Source organism: Apium graveolens, chromosome 6, assembly GCF_009905375.1.
Source record: "Apium graveolens cultivar Ventura chromosome 6, ASM990537v1, whole genome shotgun sequence".
NCBI lineage: Eukaryota > Viridiplantae > Streptophyta > Magnoliopsida > Apiales > Apiaceae > Apium > Apium graveolens.
The window spans coordinates 303,910,737-303,927,813 of record NC_133652.1 but is presented as its reverse complement, the minus strand read 5'-3'; positions in this window follow the sequence as shown (position 1 = coordinate 303,927,813).

Genomic DNA, 17,077 nt, shown 5'->3' with positions numbered 1-17,077 from the left:
AAGTGGGTTGAGGATAAACTCTTAATCAGTGCATGGTTAAATATGCCAATTGATCCATTAATCGGTACTGATCAAAAAGCCGAAGCTTTTTGAGACCGAATTCATCAATATTGTTAAGAATATAATAATGTGGAAAATCTGCGCAGAATTTTGCAGGTCTGTGACCATCCTTTGTCTAGTTAATCTTGGCCCTTGATCTTATATTCTCTCAGTTACTTTGTAGACTTTTCAATCTAGTTGACAGATCGTTTGTTGATTGATAATCTTGAATCTTGAATTGTTTGCATTCTGTATTTGAGAGGCATATCGAGATCTCTAGTTTGTTCTATAGAGAGGTGACATCTCGATAAGTATAATGACTAATCGAGATCTCTGAGTTCTCTATAGGTATAATTGACTTGTCGATATCTCTTGATCATTGCATGGTAAATGACTTGTCGAGATGTCTGAGATCTCTACATGTAGAATTGACTTGTCGAGGTCTCTGAGATCTCTATATATATTTTGACTTATCGATATCTCTGAGATCTCTAATGAGAACTTGACTTGTCGATATCTCCAATTCTTCACATCTTCATTTGACTTGTTGATATCTCTGAGTTCTCTACATGGAGAAATGACTTGTCGATATCTCCAACCTTCACATCTTCATTTGACTTGTCGATATCTCTAAGACTTCTCTATAAGCCATTTTGGACTTCTCGATAAGTCATTATGGACTTCCCAAATGACTTCTCGATATTACTTGATCTGTGACTTATCGATATCTTGACTTGAAACATTTTTCATAAAACAGTTTTATTCAACTCCAAGCTTCTTCACTTTTCTCTGAGGCATGATTACGGCTTGATTTTCTTCTAGAGTTTATTCCATAGCTTGAATTTGTTTACAGAAAAAATACTCCAGTCTAATCTTCAATCCTTTTTACATACTCAAATAATACAATACAAAATATAAAATTGATTATTAACTAACTAAATCTCAGGGTTGTCAATGTGACTTAGTCTTGTTATCATGCAGGCATGTCTTGTACAACAATCTCCCCCAATTTGTGAAAAGATTGCTTATCATAAATTCATACTTGATAACAAGACTAACCTTAAGTTAAAAATAATTACATGAAAATTGATAGATTAATAAATAAAACTTTTATACATTTGATGATTACATAAATTTAATAGGTACATCCATCAAATGAATTTCTCATAGTCTGATTGCTTTATGATGAGGTCCTTTAGATTTACTAGCACTTGGAGTTCTTTTATTATTTCAGCCCCTCTTAGAGCTTCTACAAGCTTGAGTCAATCATCCAATGAGTAACCATTTAGGTAACCAACTCTGAATCTTGAGAATCTGCCAACTTGTATGTTTAGAAAATGTCCATCATTTGATGTTCTACTCAACCCCCTTGCCTTGAGCTCATTTGACCTATGCTCAAACATCTCTATCTCCTTGGAATATTTTCTATTCCTTTCCACCTTTTCAGCCTTCAATCTTGCATGTCTTTCATCCCTTTCCCTCAACCTTTCAAACATTACAGCCTTCCATATTTTAGTGCGTGTGTCCTTATCCTTCATCAAACTGATTACCCTCTTCAATCCGTGGTTGAAAAACTTTCCATTATTGTCCTGCTAAGAAAAATGAAGGATCCATCCATGTAGTAGATTATGACTTCTCCTGAAGATACAACACAAACTTTGACAATTTTTTTAAATAGTTGTTGGAAAAAGTCATCATATGTGATGCACATGTTTAGAGGCATAAAGTCAGTTTGATTGAAACAGTTCTAGATGACCCCAGCACCAGCTTGCATTTTCTTTGATTTTATTCCAATAGTCTTGAAGTTAGTTATGGTTGGAGGTTTTAATGAAGGTAGGTTTGTGATTTTCTTAAGTGTGACATGGTTTGATCTGATTGGTATCTTGAGTAGGGTGTTTGCTGTTTATTTATACAAGTATTTTGGCTTTTGAGGTAGGTTTGATTGAGATAGTGTTTGTCTAGGCTTGGTGGTTTAAGTTTGTGAGATTTGGATTTGTTGGATATGTTTCTTGGATCCTTCTTCTTCTCCCCTTCTGCTCATTCTGCTATCTTCTCCCATCTTCCTATTATCCCCCTTCTTTTCATCCTGCTTCTTCTCTTCTACTTTGCTGTCAGTTGCCTTGGTAGATTGACTTGGATTTGAGCCAGAAGGTTTTTGCTCATCATTCTTCTGCTCATCATCATCATTGTCATCTCTTGTGTTGAATTGGGTAGTTGACAACATGGTTTCTGCATTCTGCAAGAATCTTCCCAAAATCCTGATCACTTCCTCATCTTCAATAGTCTTGTTCTTCTTTCTCTTTAGGTCGGCTTTCAATGTCATAATTAGTTTTGGATTACCCCTAACACAGTTCTTGAGGATTTTGAAATACTTGCACTTTTTGGTTTGAGGACAGATGTAGGCCACTCCCTTGCTTGGATGAAGATAGGCTTCAGGAAAAGCGGTTATCTGAGCTTTCTTGAGTTCATTAAGCAATTTAGTGTCCTATGGAATGACTGGATTAATTCTATCAATTATTACATTCAGCTCAGATGCTCTCATGGATTGAATATTTGAGAGAGACACTTGTAGACACCTATCCAAACCACAATCATTTACATTGGCCACTATCCTTTTCTCCAAAAAGTTGTCAACCTTTACAATCACCACTCTCAGAAAATTGATGTGTTGGCCAAAGCTCTCTTGTAAGTGATGTAGTTGTTGTGAAGAGAGACTCTTAGCACCATTAATAGCTCATTGAACTCCTTGTCTTGACAGGGTCCTTCTACAGCTTTTTGGAGTCTGTCTTTTCCAATATCTTGAGAATTTTTTACTTGTGTAGAGCTTTGACCAGAGTGGGATGTAGATTTTCCAATTTCCTTTGATTGTAGACCAGCTTCTTTGGATTTTTGATTTCTAGCTTCTATATCCCCCTTAGTCATGGTAGCAGGTAGGAGTAGAGGAGTTGGAATTTCTGGTCTAACAGCTTCAAGTAGAGCAGGTAGTGAAACATTCAAGGCACCCATAATAGCTCCCAAAGAGACAGAATTCTGCATTTGGAGATGTCTGTGAGAGTCTACCAGGGTCCTTATGTCATTTTGTTGACTCTGCACTAAAGTAGTGAGAGCTGTGACCTGAGATGTGAGTGAGTCATTTGAGGCTTGAAGATTTGAGACTTGTTGAAGAGACTGAATTTGGAGATTTGTTGAGGTGGAGATTGGTTGTTTTGAGCTTGATGAAAGAGGAGCGCCAAAAGTTACTTGAATAGATTCCTTGATTCCCTCTAGCAATAATATTGAGGGTTCATATCTGGCTTGGTGGAGTTGATCCAATTTGACCCTTGTGTCATTGTTATTTGTGATTTGATTTTGGACAACTTCATGAAGAGCCATAAATGATTGCTTTAAATTTTTGATGCTTTGCTCCATACTGGTCACATCAAACCTGGCCATTTGATCATCAAATTTGTTGAATTTATTCTTAATCTCTACCTGAGTTAGCACAAGGTCATCCAGTTTATCTTTCACCAATCTCCTGATTCTGTCTTGATGAATATTCAGTGTCTGTTGTAGTGCTTTACCAATAAGGTGAAAAGCCTTGAGTTGTGCCTTGTAGACTTCTGTAAAAGCATCATACACTTCATATGGGTTGAGAGTCTTGGAATTGCTTCCTAGGATATTGACATACTCTTCTCTGAATCTAGCCAAAATCTCATCCATTTCAAAGCTGAAATCCTTATATAGCCAAACATCCACATTCACATCATGCTCAGCTTCATTGAGAATCTTTTGTTGTTGTTCAACATCTGTTTTATATGACAGAAAGATAACCTGATAATCCTGATTGGAAATATCAGTTATGAGTAGCTGTTGGGTGATGTTTGCAGGGCCAGATAGTTGGTCCATAAGGAGATCATTCATTGTTATTGGCTGAGTTTGAGCATCCTGCAGCCATTGTAAGATGAGCTGTGAAGGTTGTTGATTGGGATTGGAGGTAGATGGGATGTCTGTTTGGTTTGAGTGGAGTGTTGAGAGGTGAAAGGTAACCCTGTGATTGGAATCACAATTGAACTCACAGTAGAAACTGTAGCTGTGACAGTGTGTTGTTCACCAAGAGTGGGAACCTCCATTTGAATTGGAGGGGATTTGACTAGGTTACTGTCATGTACCATGGGCTCAAACCCTTCTTCCTCTTGCAAAGAACTGGAACTTGAATGTGCTTGACTTGTCTCCCCAATAGTTGGATCATTAATAATTGGACTCAAAGATTCAATTGATAAAACAATTCCAGCCAGGATTTTGAGGGGAGTTGTCCCTACATGAGGAACCTCCAATTGAATTGAAGAGGATTTAGATAGCTCCCACTCAAAGGTACTACCCTCAAACCTTTCGATCTGTGAAGATTGAATTGCACATGAAGGTGTATTTGGTACTACCACATGGTCTTCAGTAAAAATTGATGAAACCATTGTGTTTTTGTTGGTGTCATCAAGGTCTACCCCAGCTTGTAGCCTCTCACCAACTGAATGTGGTTCCTGGGTGGTGAGAACAGTATCTTGAACGATGTCACTTTATTTTAACAACACTTGAGAAGTGGATTCAAGTGTTTCAGTATATTTAGAAGAAATTTGAGAAATAAGATTAGTGAATTGAGAATTGAGTGTTGGCAGCTCCCCTTAATAGATGAGGGAGCTTAAATGATGTGCTCTCATTGTGTGTGCCATCCTTATTTCTTATTTCATAAACTTGAGTGTGCTCAAGTTGTGGTGCAGACTCTTTACAAGATGCACTAGTGAGAGTGCTTTGTTCAATAGAGACACCCTGTTGAGAGGATGCATCTAGAGTCTGTTTTAATCCCTCTTTTATAACTGCATCCTTTTATGAGGATACATAGGTAGTTATTTGAGTGGTCAACTCAGTTTGCTTCACCTTTTTTAGCTTTTTGACCAAGGTAGAATCTGGTTTTGTTTGGTCCTCGCCACTCTCATTCACAACAGTTAAGGGTGCCTGCTTTCTCTTCTTTTTACTCACTCCACCCTGTTGAGAGGATGAAGTGGTTGGTTTCCTAGCTTCTAATGGTAGAGAAGGAAGGGTCTCAATTTGGGAAGGCCCCTATTGGTGTTCCTGTGTTTGTTCTTCCACAGGTACAGGAGCCATAACTGTACTAGATGTGATTGTAGACCTCATGTCAGGCATAGGATAAGTGTGAGACTTGAACCTCTCCAACATAAATGGAGTGATTTTAAGACTTACAGGTACCTTATTCTTTGTAATAAGTGAGTCAAATAGTATTTTGGACACCTGTTTACCATTTCCTATCTTTTTTCTATCTATAACATTAAGTAAATGAATGTCTTGAACTTTATGATTTAAAGTAGACATTATAAACTTAGGAAAGAAAATTTCCTTACCTCTTGTGGCCAAAGGCATTGTGAGCCTTGTGCTAAGTTCCTCCAGAATCAAGAGCCCCACATTTAGGTATTTATTGTGAGCCATGGAGAACACCAGCTTCTGGACCACACTTGAGATGTTGTCATAGCCTGTCTTCCTGTAGGTGAAAGCTCTAACAATTGAATCAAATAGGAATGACCATTCCCTCCTTAGATGCTTCTTGTTTAAGCTAGCAAGGTTGATTCTTTCACTGTAGTTGATGAAGTCCATAAACTCAGCAAGCTCATATTGCGTAGGTACCTCCATCATCCTATAAGTAGGGATTCCTTGAGCCAGGTTGACATCATTCTCAGTAACTTCCACCTGTTGGCGTTGGATTGAGCAGTTAACCACCATGGATACAGTTTGATTCTCATGCACAACTGTCCTAACTACAGCTGAGTTCCAGAAATCATTGAGAACATCCAGGTACATAATAGAATTTGCATTTAGAGCACCTGCAAAGTATGACTCAGATAGAAACTTGACAAAGCTTTTGAAACTGCCAGGAGCTTGGTTAACATCTGTGAAAGCGAGGTAGTTGGTTCCATCCTTAGGGATAACAGCTCTAATAGTGTTTGATGCCATTGTAGGTGTTTGAATTTGAGTGGGTAAGAGATTTGAAAGAGAAAGAGTTCGAAATGAGAGAGAACAGTTAAGATTCATTAAAGTTTGGTCACTTGAGATCTCGAAAGCGTAAAGAGGGGTTATGTCGAGATGTCTGGGTATTTATAGAAAAAGGAAAATGACTTATCGAGAAGTAGAAATAAACGTTTGGGCTTTGCTTATCGAGAAGTCATATGAGAGAATAGATACATATCGATATGTCACTGTCCTAACTCTTATCGAGAATTAGATAGTGACTTATCGAGATGTCAAATAAATACCCAGTTTTTCCTGAATGGACTGACTATTTCCAATTTTTATTTGAATAAATCAAAATAAAATTAGAATAATTTTATATCAAAAGTATTTTACTAAAATAATTTATTGAATTAAATTATTTCAGTTCTGAGTTATCGAGAAGCCTAAGAATGGATACTTGTAGAGAACTCTATGAATTAACATATATCGAGATCTCTATAATGACTTATCGAGAAGTCATAATGAGGCTTGTCGAGAAGTCCTTCGAGAATTCAAGAAAATGACTTATCGAGAACTCTTTCGAGAAATCTCAAAATGACTTGTCGAGAAGTCAATTAGACTTATCGAGAACTCAGTCCTCTATATATTTTTATAATTTTTGATTCTATCTTATATTAACTTCACATTAAAAATGTGAATTAACATTTAGACAGTTTTCTTAGAATTTGAAAAATTCCAAGCTAAATTTTGAAATTTGAAAAGTAAATATACAGAGATTTCTGAAATATTTATAACTCATATTCCAGTTAATTTCTAATTAAATCAAATTAATTTTGATTCACTAGAAATTAATCTGCTGCAACATATTAGTTGAGTTCTTGCCTTTAGGATAAAGAGTTTAACATTCCAAATTCACCAACAAGTCTAGTGAAAGTTGCTTCATCTAAAGGTTTAGTGAAAATATCAGTTAATTGTTATCAGTTGGAATAAAAATAAGCTCAATAGTACCATTTGTAGCATGTTCTCTAATAAAATGGTACCTTACATCAATGTGCTTTGTTCTAGAATGATAAACTGAATTAGCAAAAATAGATATAGCACTAGTATTGTCGCACATAATTGGAATTTTTTGTAACACTAGGACATAGTCCATTAGCTGATTTCTAATCCAAAACACTTGAGCACAGCAACTTCCAGCGGCTATGTATTCAGCCTCAGCTGTGGAAGTTGACATAGGTTATTGTTTCTTACTATACCAGGATACAAAACTTTGTCCAAGAAATTGACAGCTTTCACTAGTTTTCTTTATGTCAACCCTGCATCCAGCAAAATCTGCATATGTGTATCCAACAGCTTCAAATCCAGTTCCCTTAGGATACCATAATCCCAATTTTGGTGTTCCCTTTAAGTATCTGAAAATTTTCTTCACAGCCATCAAATATGATTCCTTTGGATTGGCTTAAAATCTTGCACACGGACATGTTGCAAACATAATGTCTGGTCTACTAGCAGTCAAATATAACAAAGATCCAATCATTCCTCTATAACCTAAAATGTCTACACTTTTTCCTTTATTATCTTCATCCAACTTTGTAGTTGTAGACATAGGTGTTGATGCAGGTGAACAATCAACCATTCCAAATTTCTTCAGTAAGTTTTTAACATACTTGGTTTGGCTAATGAAGATTCTATCACTTCTCTGACTGACTTGAAGTCCAATAAAGTAACTTAACTCTCCCATCATGCTTATTTTATAGTCACTTTGAATGAGTCTTGAGAATCTTTGACATAATTTTCATTTGTAGAGCCAAATATGATATCATCTACATAGATTTAAACTAGGATCATATCACCACCATGTTGCTTGTAGAACAGAGTCTTGTCAATAGTTCCTCTAGTGAATCCATGTTTTAGCAGAAATTCTGACAATATGTCATACCAAACTCTAGGTGCTTGCTTTTGTCCATAGAGAGCCTTTAGAAGTTGCACATAAACCTCTTCTTCAAACTCACCATTTAGGAATGCACTCTTTACATCCATTTGACACACCTTAAAATTTGAATGTGCAGCAAATGCAAGAAAGATCCTTATTGCTTCAAGTCTTGCAACTGGAGCAAAAGTTTCATCATAATCAATTCCTTCTTCCTGTGAGTAGCCTTTTGCAACCAACTTTGCTTTGTTTCTTGTTACAATTCCATTTTCATCCATTTTATTTTTGTACATCCACTTTGTTCCAATTATGCTTCTATTTTTTGGTGCAGGAACCAGCCTCCAAACCTTGTTTCTTTCAAACTGATTTAGCTCTTCTTACATAGCAGGTATCCAGTCAGGATCAAGTAAGCTTCCTCAGTTTTCTTGCGCTCAATTTGTGACAGAAAGCATACATGTAGACATTCATTAGCAGTTGCACTTCTAGTATTTACACCAGCATTTAGGACACCAATAATTGCAACTCTTGTGTGACTCCTATCCTATTTTCTGGTATGATTTGGTTGGCTTGAATTTTCTGCATTTTCTTCACCATTGGCATGACTTGCAGAACTTTCTCCTCTTTCTCCCCCTGAATTTGTGCTATCAAATTCAGGTGTTTGAGATGAGTTTCCATTCTCAAGACTCACTTGCTCAGTTGACTCTTCATTCATCATGTTGCTTGTGTTGATTTCAGTTTCATCTTCAGAATCACTATCAATGTTGAGATTTTCAAACTTCAGGGCTTCAACTTCATTTTCATCAAGGCATTCCAAGCCTGGACACATGTCATCATCAAAATTCACATCTGTACTTTTTATATTTTCTTTTGTTCAATCACATAGACTCTGTAGACAGTTCTTTCTAATGAATATCCAAGAAAATTTGCTTCAAAAACTTTAGAGTCAAATTTTCCCACATATTCATAGTTATCTTTTAAAACATAACAATTGCTTCCAAACACATGCAGATACTTCATATTAGGCTTCCTTTTTATAAGATTGAGTAGGGTGATTTGCCAAGATTTTTGTTGATGAGATATCTGTTTTGAGTGTAGTATGCAATGTTGACAGCTTCTTCCCAAAAACTTGTTGGCAAATTGGCATCTTGCAACATTGTACTAGCAGCCTCAACCAAAGTTCTAATATTTATTTCAACTACCCCATTTTGATGAGGAGTCCTTACTGCTGAAAACTCTTGAACAATGCCCTTGTCCTTGCAGAATTCAGTTAAGATTGCATTTCTGAATTCTGTGCCATTGTCACTCCTTAATCTTTTCACACAATTCTGATCTTCGGCCTACTTCTCAATTATCTTGATGTGTTCAATAATGATGTGTGAAGTTTCATCCTTTGAATACATAAACTCTACCCATGTATATCTTGAGTAGTCATCCACCATCACAAGTGCATATTTCTTCCTTGAAATTGATAAGACATTAACTGGTCCAAACAGGTCCATGTGAATAAGTTGCAAAGGTGCACTTATAGAATTCACAGCTTTGCTTTTGTGACTAGACCTTTTTACTTTACCTTTTTGACAAGCCTCACAAACTTCATCTTGAGCAAACTCCAGATCTGGCATGTCTCTCACTAACTCCTTTTCACCAGGATATTGATAGCTTTATAATTCAGGTGAGAGGGCTTTTTGTGCCACAACTTGCTTTGCTCAACAGATGCCTTGGTGTAGAAGCAACAGATTTCATCCTTATTTGTTGAGAATAAGTCTGCAATAAAGAAGCTTCCCTTTTTTGTTCCTTTCAAAATAACTTCACCACTCTTTTTGCTGATAATTGAGCATTCTTTTTTGTCAAATGAAATCTTGAATCCTTTATCTGTGAATTGACTGACACTCAGGAGATTCACCTCAAGACCAGCTACTGGTGCTACATCTTCAATGACAACATTTCCAGAAACTAAATTGTAATATCCCATTGTAAATTCTTTGATGTTGTCTCCAAAAGTCACTAATGGGCCGGCCATCTCCTCAAATTGTGATAACAGGGCTTTATCACTTGTCATGTGTCTGGAGCATCCACTGTCTATGATCCATATGACCTTCTTCACCTTGCCCTGCACACAATGAGGATTAAGTGTGTTTAGCTACCCAAGCAGTGTTGGGTACTTTCTTCTTGTTAACAGAATTTGCAAAAGTATGATTCATAAAGAACGGTATTCAGTGACTGATTTGCATTTTCCTTTTTAGCTGTAGATCCAATTTTAATTTCTTTAAGATCCACTCTCAGCTTATAACAGCTTGTCATCACTTTTATATTACAAGGAATGCAATCAAATCTGTCACAGAAGGAATAGGGATCTTCAGCCTTTCCTTCATTGCATTTGAATGCTCCTACTTTTGGCTCACTAACAGCCTTTTTACAAAGCTGAGTTAGATGACTTGTAGAGTCACACTTTTGACATTGTTTTCTGGGAGCATCTGCAACAAATGCAAAGTTGTTGCTCTTGTTTATTCCAATCTTCCCATTCCTGTTCTTTTTTTTCTATCTTGCATTCTCAGACTTGATTTCTTTGATTGGTGTCTTAGAAACTTGGTTTACCATGAGGTTCTTCTGGATTTCAGCAATAGGAGTGGTTTCTCCATTTTTCTTTTCACTATCATCATCTGCAAGTTTTTGCTTGATGACCAACTCTTCTTCACTAAAATTCACTTCACATGCCTTGAACAAATGTGCATCAACTTTTCTCAGCATAACCGGGACATCTTGATTTGCAATTGCTTTGCCTTTGTCACCTTCATTTTTCTTATTCATGTTCAAGGCATCATAGTCCAAACCAATAGTTATGTTAGCACATGGTTTGTTTTTCTCATGGTATTGTCCAACCAACTGAGATGCATTTCTAAAAGACTTCAGCTTCACCTCATTCTTCTCTAACTTTTCCCTCAACGCAGCTTCTATTTCACTTGCACACTTGAGCTTGTTCTTTAAATATTCATTTTCTTGCTTGACAGTTTCAAGCTCAACAAGCTGCAGTTCCAAATCTTGCTTCTCAGTCTCAAACTTTTCATTTATCTTTGACAAACTACTCACTTCCTCAGTAGCTGCCACCATGCTTGTGTGGATATGAAACATCTCTACATTCATCTTTTCAACAGTTTCTCTATATTGACTTGCATCTAAATCAATAATGGTTAGAGTTGGTACCTATGATTTTGAAGTGGATGATTCTCCATGCTCGAGCCATGAAAGCATAATTTTCGAATTCTTCCTTTTCATCATCTTCATCAGTGTCATCCCAGCTCTTTCCTTCAGCAATATAAGCTTTTCCCTGTTGTTTCTTCAAGAGAGCTTCATACTTTGCTTCCAATTCCAGATAGGCTTTATCCTTCTTCACTTTCGTTGGCTTACTGCACTCAGTAGCAAAGTGACCCAACTCATCACAGTTGAAGCACCTTATCTTTGATATGTCAATAGATCCAGTCTTGTAGCCACCTTTGCTAGCTGAGTTATACTGAGCTTTTGGTTTCCATTTGTTGTTGTTGGAAGACTGTCCCTTGTTCTTGAGAAACCTTGCCTTCTTGACCCTTATATTAGAAACTTTTCTAGCCATGTATGCCATATATTGGTCCATCTCATCTAGCTCATCAAGGGTATAGTACTCATCTTTCTCTAGCTCCAAAATAACCTGTTTTTGAGGTCCTTTGTTCTTTTGATCCATAGCCTGAATGATTGAAGTTTGTGCATCTTGTTCATCTTCACTTGCTTCACTGTCATTGACAAATAAGGCACTGGATCCATCAACTACATGTCCTTGGTTTGCCCTTAATGACTTTCTTTGTAACATTTCAAATTCATATGTCTTCAAGATTCCATACAGCACATCCAGTGTCATTCTTCTCAAGTCTTTTCCTTCTCTTATGGCTGATATCTTATGTTCAAGGTGGTCAGGAAGAGCTATCAAGAACTTTAGGTTAACCTCCTCAACTTCATAATATTTATCATGAAGTTGCAAGTCATTTATCAGTTTGTTGAATCTCTCAAAAACTTCAGTGATTCCTTCCTTAGGCTTGGCCATAAAACCCTCATACTGAGACACCAGTATCCTTCTTTAATTAGACCTTACTTCCTCTGTACCCTCACACAAAATCTGTATCTTCTCCCAGATCTGTTTGGTTGTGTTACAGTTGACAATATTGTTGTACGTAACATTGTCAAGTGACTCTATCAGAATTAGTTGCAAGCCACTATCCAGAGAGACTTTCTCCTTTTTAGTTTTAGTGTATTTTGAGGGGTCTTTAGGGGCATAATGAGTTGGGATGACCATGTCTCCATCTGTAGATTCCTCAACCCTTTTCATGGGAGTGAAAGGGCCATTCTTGAGAATCTGGATATATAATGAGTTGGCCATCCTTATAAAACAGCATCATCTTCTTTTTCCATAGTGTGTAGTTCGCTCTGTCAAATGATGGTATCTTGATGCTACTTAACTTTTCTACACTCATACTTCCAAGATCTTTATCTGTTTTCTTTCAGATTTTGCTATGATACCACTTGTTAGCTATTGAGTACAGCATAGGGGAGATGAATGTGTTTTCTGGATTTTTAGCATTTTTAACAGTTTGGATATTGTGTGTGAACAAAGCAGTTTATTTGCAGAGATATTGTGTTAGCAATATTAAGACAACAATCACAATATTTCAAAACTCACTTAATTTGTATTAATTAAGTTTGTCTTGCTACAAATTCTATGTTCTTAAAAATATAAGAACTCGGCTTCTTCCTTGAGAGAATACAAGAAAATGTGAATCTGTTTGTTACTCCTAAACCAAGGACCAGTGCATGCTTTATACACTAGCAGCACGGGTAATATTTTTCTTCTATAAATACCAATTCTCAAACCCCTATTATTCACGCTCCTTACTTCTGAAAAAAAAATTATTAGCAAGAGATGAATCCAAATAATTCCCCATCTTCAAATCAAAATTCAAATCCTCAAAACCCTCAATTTTTATATCCATATCCAAATCCTTATTTTCCAAACTCACAAAATTTAACCGTTAATTCTCATTACCAATTTCCACATTCTCAAAATTCTTAATTTCCATTTTCATATCCTCAAAATTCTTCATATCAGTTTCCAATTCCTCCATTTTCAAATTCACAATTTGAAACCCAACAAATACCTATCAATATTCAAAATTCTCCAGAAACGCAAGTCCTGGCCTTTGGTCACGAAAATATTATTGATCTAAATGATGACTGTGAGAAAATCGAAAAGGTACGAGAAATTTTTGGTCAGTGAAAGTGGGTTGAGGATAAACTCTTAATCAGTGCATGGTTGAATGTGTCAATTGATCCATTAATCGGTACTGATCAAAAAGCCGAAGCACTTTGAGACTGAATTCATCAATATTGTTAAGAATATAATATTGTCGCAATGAAAAAAGGTCGCAACGAATAAATGAAGGTGCTCAGAAATTTAGATCGTGTTACGATGAAGCTCAGCGAAATATCGAAAGCGGTTCAAACTTGGACAACATAATTCAAGAAGCTCATGCACTTTATTTAAGATATTACAAGAAAAAATCTTTGAGGGTCATCGACATGAGCTTCGTAGACATCCCAAATGGAGAAAACCTGCAACTAGTGCAAGTTTTAAAAGAACTAAATTAGGTAGTTTTGGAGCTTACTCATCAGAGGGGAATATTGATACACCAATATTCGATGATTGTGAACAGGTTCGTCCTATTGAGTACAACATAGAGGGGGTGAATGTGTTCTCTAGATTTTTAGCATTTTTAGCAGTTTAAATATTGTGTGTGAACAGAGCAGTTTATTTGCAGAGATATTTTGTTAGCAATATTAAGACAACAAGCACAATATTTCAAAACTCACTTAATTTTTATTAATTAAGTTTGTCTTGCTACAAATTTTATGTTCTTTAAAATATAAGAACTCGGCTTCTTCCTTGAGAGAATACAAGAAAATGTGAATCTGTTTGTTACTACAGATTTGCAATAATATCTGTTTGTTTACAAGACTTGCACTAAAATGTACTAAACTCTTTTCTAAAGCAACCTTTTTCTATTTTCATTTCTAGCTTAGCAAATCTGTGCAGAATCTTGCATGTCTGTGACCATCCTTTGTCTAGTTAATCTTGTCCCTTGATCTTGTATCTCCCAGGTACTTTGTAAACTTTTCAATCTAGTTGATAGATCGTTTGTTGTCTGATAATCTTGAATCTTGAATTTTCTGCATTCTGTATTTGAGAGACATATCGAGATCTCCAGTTTGTTCTATAGAGAGGTGACATCTCGATAAGTATAATGATTAATCGAGATCTCTGAGTTCTCTATAGGTATAATTGACTTGTCGAGATCTCTTGATCTTTGCATGGTAAATGACTTGTCGAGATGTCTGAGATATCTACATGTAGAATTGACTTGTCGAGGTCTCTGAGATCTCTATATATTTTTTGACTTGTCGATATCTCTGAGATCTCTAATGAGAACGTGACTTGTCGATATCTCCAATTCTTCACATCTTCATTTGACTTGTTGATATCTCTGAGTTCTCTACATGGAGAAATGACTTGTCGATATCTCCAACCTTCACATCTTCATATGACTTTTCGATATCTCTGAGACTTCTCTATAAGCCATTTTGGACTTCTCGATAAGTCATTCTAGACTTCTCGAATGACTTCTCGATATTGCTTGATCTGTGACTTATCGATATCTTGACTCAAAACATTTTTCATAAAACAGTTTTATTCAACTCCAAGCTTCTTCACTTTTCTCTGAGGCATGATTACGGCTTGATTTTCTTCCAGAGTTTATTCCTTAGCTTGAATTTGTTTACAGAAAAATACTCCAGTCTAATCTTCAATCCTTTTTACAGACTCAAGTAATATAACACAAAATACAAAATTGATTATCAACCAACTAAATCTCAGGGTTGTCAATGTGACTTAGTCTTGTTATCATGCATGCATGTCTTGCACAACAGCAGCTAAAAGGAAGGGAAATGGGAAGGCAACGGCTGCAGATGTTGAAGAGTATGAATCTTTACAAGTTAATGACTTGAGAAAAATGAACATAATTGATACAATATATGAAATTCGTCAAAAAGAAATTGAGATCAACTAATGGAGCTGCTTCATCTGATCTATGGATATGACATGCATTTTTTGGAGTTGCTGGATCAAATAATGACATAAATATTTTAGATCGATCACCAGTATTTGATGATGTGCTACAAGGTCGTGCTCTAGAGGTATTATACTATCAATGGAAATAATTATAATATGGGATATTACTTAACAAATGGAATATATCCTGAATGGGTAACATTCGTTAAAACAATACCACGTTCACAAGTTGAGAAAAGAAAATTATTTCCAAAATATCAAGAAAGCCAACGAAAAGATGTTGAACGATCGTTTGGTGTGTTATATTCTTGTTTTGCAATTGTGCATGGTCGGACACGCTTTTGGGATAAAGCAAATCTTAAGAGAATATGAGGGCATGCATCATAATACATAATATGATTGTTGAAGATGAAAGAGACACATATGCCATTCGATTTGGTCCATTACCAACTTATGATGATGCAACAAATGGTTTATCACAACCAAACTTAGGTGAAGAGCCTTTTGTGCCGTATGAAACATATATTCAAAATAGTACGCAGATGCGAGATAGACAAACACATCGTGAGCTACAAAATGACTTGATTGAGCATATCTCGCAGTTCCACAATAATCGTTATTTTTTTATATATTGTAACGATTAAATTAATATTTTCGCGTGTATTATTTTTTTAATTCATGTTTTTTTAATAATATTATGCATTTAAATTAAGGGGGTTTTTATTTTAATAATATTTTTATTCACTTTATTTTTATTTTTTTATCGTAGGTAACCCGCAGCCGCTACCCTTCGGGTGCGCACTGGGTAAACCCTACGGGCTCACGCAATAGCCTGCAAATCACGTGAACCAAGGTAAACCGCTTTTAAACGACATGCTCTGGCTTAGGGGCAATATCATAAATTCTCCTCCCGCGGGATTCGAAACTGTGACCAAGAGGATAGTTATCCCCTCTTTTGATTATTAGAATTTGAAATTTTTTAAATAAATTAAAAATTTAAATGTAAATTTTTTTTATTATATATATATATATAACAAAAATATAAAAATATAATAGGTCCTTTTTATATTACTATGGAAGATTGGAAGGATGCATGTGCATTTAGTTACATATATAAAATAGTGGGTCCCACATTTTTTTGGCAGTTGGGCTTAAGCGTTGTAGGTGTTCGGTCATTTGTTTAATTAACCCACTTTTGTATTGTGTGGCACCAAAAGGGACCAGTCGTGCTCTAACTAAAACTGGTCATTTCTGTTATATATTACAGTTCTAAAGGTATAAGTTTGTCACATGTGTTTTTTTATTAGACTAAAACCAATTATATGTTTTTTTGGTCACGAAAACTAGCATATGTTTTTTTTCCATTAATGTTAATATTATGTTATTAAAAGTTACAAATGTACGAGATGATCAAGTAACAAATTGTGTCGCGAAAATTCGTTAAATTGTAAAATCAACTTGTTGAACCACGTACTCAGTCGGCCCTGCTGTCATTACATTCATTTTTATGATTTTTTGTATTTTTTATCTTTTTAATTATTTATTTTCCTTTTGACAAGATCTTTCAAATTTTTTTTGTTATTTACACAATTGAATTTTTATTACTGGTAACATAAAAACTCGGATTTTTAGAACCGAAACAAGCTATTTATAAAATTCTGACCGATTATCCTCTAAAATATTAGTCATGTTTTAGGTCCTCGAATCTGACTGGATTAGGCTAAATCAAGTTTTTTTAATTATTATATTAGTTCTTCTATTTTAATATTATTTTATATTTTTGGATTTATATAAAAAAATCGAGTTGTTATACATGTTTATTATGAATATATTTATATTTTTAAATTTTATTAAAAATATTTTTTATATTTGTAATTTTTATATAGAAAAGGTCAGATTTTACGCTGATAGAACTTCACTTTTATCTGAATCTTTTGTAAAGTCTATAACTTATTCGGGTCGAACGG